The 4,553-nt window shown below is 38.1% G+C and overlaps 1 pseudogene; it reads left to right on the forward strand.

Moving 5' to 3' along the window:
• Nucleotides 1-3,017: 3,017 nt before the first annotated feature.
• On the forward strand, nucleotides 3,018-3,396 carry LOC123825816 (annotated as a pseudogene).
• The last annotated feature ends 1,157 nt before the right edge of the window (nucleotides 3,397-4,553 follow it).

Consider the following 4,553-nt stretch of genomic DNA (forward strand, 5'->3'; position numbering starts at 1 on the left):
CTGCTAGGATTGTATCCTTAGAACCCTGAAACACCAATCCAAAAGAACCTATGCACCCCAATGTTCATAGCAGCACAATTTACAATAGCCAAGTGCTGGAAGCAATCTAGGTGTCCATCAGGAAATGGATAGATCAAAAAACTATGGTACATTTACACAATGAAATTCTATGCAGCAGAAAAAAAGGAGCTCCTACCCTTTGCAACAGCATGGATTGAACTGGAAAGCATTATGCGAAGCAAAATAAGCCAGGTGGTGAAAGACAAATACCATATGATTTCACCTTTAACAGGAACTTAAACAGCAAAACAAATAAACAACAAAATATAACCAAAGACACTGAAATAGATAACAGGCTGACAGTATCCAGAGGGGAGAGGGAAGGGAATTTCAGGGTAAAAAGGGGAAGGGTTTATAGGAATAAGTATATAGGACACATGGACAAAAACTAGGAGTGGGTGGGCTGGGATGGGAGTAAAAGATAGTAAATTGTAGTTGAACAACAATTAAAATAAAATTTTTTTAAAAAAGCATAAAAAAGAAAACAAAACAAAAAATAATGTTTACCAATACAGAAGTCATTGGTGATTCAGTGAGAAGATGAAGTCCTTGGAGTGATGGAGTCATAAGCCAATAAAGAGTGTTGAGAAGTAAATAGGTGGTGAAAAGATTGGATAGACTAAGTAACTATTTCAGGAAATGTGGCTATTAAGGGAAGGAAGCGGACAAGGGGTGGTCATTGGGGGAAGAGATTATTATTTTGTTTTATTTTACTGTATTTTACTTTTGATAATTGTGGGATTTTCAAATTCAAGATGGTTGAGCAACTTAAATGCTGATTGGAAAGATCAGGTGAGCATCGAGAAATAAAAGATACAAGAAGAGAATTATTTGTTCTGAGAAAATATTGGGTTGCAATTCATAGCACAGGAGGCACAATTGGCCAGAAACACTGAATTCTTAAGTTTCAAGGCCAATAGTTGCCCAAGTCTTATTCAAGAGAAGGATAATTTCACTTTTACAGGATGACAAACATTTTCACACTTTCCTCTTATTTTGTATAAACATGGCCAGAAATATTTTTTCTGAGCTAGTTCATTGATAATTCCCCCAGCAGATGTGTCCAATATTTTGGTGTCTTTGGGCCACACTTGAGACACACATTAAATACATTGTGACATGTAATCACAAAATAATCTTATAATGTTTTAAGTAATTTTGTGATGTTGTGTTAGGCTGCATTCATAGTCATCCTGAGCTGAATGCAGCCTGTGGGCCACAGATTGGACACCCCTACAAGAGGTTGTTTTTTATGAACCAATAGGCTAAATAGAATGTGGATCAATATAGAAAAAAATCATGTTTTTGGTGAGTTAACAGTTCTGCTTGAATAGAGACTAGATATTAAGGAAGGAAATTCAAAAAGGTGGTAATTACTTGAGGAGCGGATCCACGTCAGTCCTAGTTATAAAGCCCTAATTTTAGGCAGAAAAACAATCTAAGCAACAGGAATTAAGAGACAAGTCAGAGATCATAACAAGACACCCTTAAAGTTTGGATTATTTAAACCACTTCTGAACATCACTAAATTTTTCTGTCAATACATTGTACAGATGATGTTAGAAAGTGTTACCAAATTTGTAACAGCATGGATAGACCCGGAGAACATTATGTTAACTGAAATAAGCCAGTCAGAGAAGGACAAGAACCATATGATTTCACTTATGTGTGGAATCTAATAAATAAAATGAACTAAGAAGCAAAATAGAGACGGACTCATAGATAGAGAATAGGCAGGCAACTCTCAGAGGGAGATGTGAGGGGTGCGATTGAGCAGAAACGAAATAAAGGGGAAATGCATGTACATGGACAACAGTGTGGTGACTGCTGGGGGGAGGTGGGTGAGGGGAGGTAGAAGAAGGTAAAGGGGGATAAATGGTATGGGCAGAGACTTGATTTGGTGAACACCCTAAGGGGAAAAAAAAAGAAAATGTTACCAGAAAAAGAACTTCCAGTTTTAGTGACAATTTAATAATCATTCATTCTCAGGTAGGTACAAGGCAGAGAAGTTCCTTGTCCCCAGTTAGTGCTTCATGGTTGTATGGTTGTTTACTCATATATTGTTATTACAGTACATAAGAAACATTTTAAATACAATCAAACCACATTTAATCATGATTTGCAATACCTATAACTAATTTTGTGATATATGCAAGCCACCCAATTGCTCTGAACTTTTAGATTCCTGTGCACTAATATAAGAAATGGATATGCTCATCTCTAAGTTTCCTTAACATAATGAAATTGCTTGTTTCTAAGTTAATAATGAGATCTTCCCATAGGATAAGTGACACACCTACAAGATTCAATGAAGAAAGGAAGGAAGGGTTTCTTGTTAGTAGTTGGGGTGATAAGGAGACTGGACATTAGCTACATAAAAGCAGAACAAGGTGTTTCCTTACAGACACTCCATGAACATGTGCACAGTTCAGAATTGAGCTAAGCCAAGGAGAGGAAGACTGACAATTTAGCAGTCAAAAGCAGATTTAAAAAGCAAAGGTATGAGGATTTGAGAGAGAAAAGAGCCCAAAGCCATGGGCTGGGAGAGTAGTGAGTGCTGAATTGACTGGGTAGTACCTGGAACAAAATTATTGCCTTTCCCTATACTTTATGTTTATTGAGGCATCGTGTTTGGAGTTATTCCAGTGTTAGAATGACAGGCCCTTGCAAAGTTTAGGTTCGAGAACACATATTAGATCCTGGACTGTTGAAGAGTGTGACATTTAATAATCAAAAGGAAGTGTTATATGGACCAGTTCAGACTCTCTTTTAATGAGATGACTGGACTTGAACAACAGTAATAAAAATAAATAAAATAATAAAAAAAGACAAGAAAATAGAAGAAAAATCAATTCAGACTGACTTTCAAAGTGAAATGATTGGTTTAAATAACTAAAATCTCAGGATTAAGACTGGTGTTAGAAAACTCTGCTAGTTTTCTGTCAGAAAACTGCACCATGCCTGAGCCCACCAAGTCCAAACCCAGCTTGAAGAAGGGCTCCAAGAAAGTGGTGACCAAGGCCCAGAAGATGGACATCAAGAAGCACAAGCGAACGGCAAGGAGAGCTACCCAATATACAGGTACAAGGTACTCAAGCAGGTGCACCCAGACACCAGCATCTCATCCAAGGCCATAGGAATCATGAACTCCTTCCTCAATGACATCTTCAGGTGCATAATGGATGAGGCATCATGCCTGGTATATTATAACAAGCACTGGACCATCACATGTGGGTGATCCAGATTGCCATGTGCCTGCTGCTGTCTGGGGAGCTGGCCAAACATGCCATGTCCAAGGGCACCAAGGCTGTTACCAAGTACACCACCTCCAAATAGTCTTGCAAGAAAGCCACTTGACTCTTACCCCCAAAGACTCTTTACCGAGCCACTTAGAAGAGGAAGAAAAAGAATGAGAGAGAGAGGAACACAGGTACAAAGGGGGAAAAAAGAATAAGTACATATCAATATTAACCTTAAATGTTAATGGATTGAATGCTCCAATCAGAAGCCATAGTGTTGCTGAATGGGTAAGAAAATATGACCTGCACATATGCTGCCTACAAGAGACACACCTCACTAAAAAAGACATACACAGATAAAGAGTTAAGGGTTGGAAAATGTATGCCAAGGAAATGGGCAGGAAAAAAAGCTGGTCAGGCAATACTTATATCAGACAAAATAGACTTCAAAACAAAGACCATAAAAAGGAGGTACAGAAGGACACTTCATAATACTTATGGGAAGAATTTATGAAGAAAACATAAATATTATAAACATACATGCACCAAACATAGGAGCACCAAAAATATAAGGAAAATCTTGGATGACTTCAAGAAAGATATAGACAGCAATGCACTTATACTAGGGGGTTTTAACACCGCACTGTCAAAAATGGATAGATCTTCAAATTATTAACAACAAAGATATTACATTATTGAACAATGACCTAGATCAAATGGGCTTAACTAATATATACAGAATCTTTCATACCAAAGAAGAAAAATACACATTCTTTTCAAATGCACATGGAATATTTTCAAAGATTGTGGCACATGATAGAACACAAATCAAGCCTTAACAAATTCAAAAAATTTAAATCATATTAAGCATCTTCTCAGATCTCAAAGGCCTGAAACTAGAAACCAACCCCAAGGAAAAAACTCAAAAACACTGAAACTCATGGAGATTGAATAATATGTTATTAAACAATGAACGGGTTGTTGGGAACCGCCCTGACTGGTATCAGAAGCTGAAACCCCCACCTAGACTAAGGCTAAGGGAACGCCCTTGGAACTGTAAGCCAGCAAGGAGACAAAAGCTTATCTCCCTGGCAGGAATGCTGCTTCTGCTGCTTTATTCATGACTGAACCCCAAAAAGCTTGGTCGGTTAGCCAAAGACGGGTAAGAGTCCCCAAGGGGGGAATGACCTAAGACAGGCACGATCACTTTGGGAGCCCCCCCAAAAGAAGGACTTGGGGTGCTGCAGCAAAAGG

This window comes from Phyllostomus hastatus, unplaced genomic scaffold (genome assembly GCF_019186645.2).
Source record: "Phyllostomus hastatus isolate PE091 unplaced genomic scaffold, TTU_PhHast_1.1 phas_contig_65, whole genome shotgun sequence".
In the NCBI taxonomy this organism is placed as follows: Eukaryota; Metazoa; Chordata; class Mammalia; order Chiroptera; family Phyllostomidae; genus Phyllostomus; species Phyllostomus hastatus.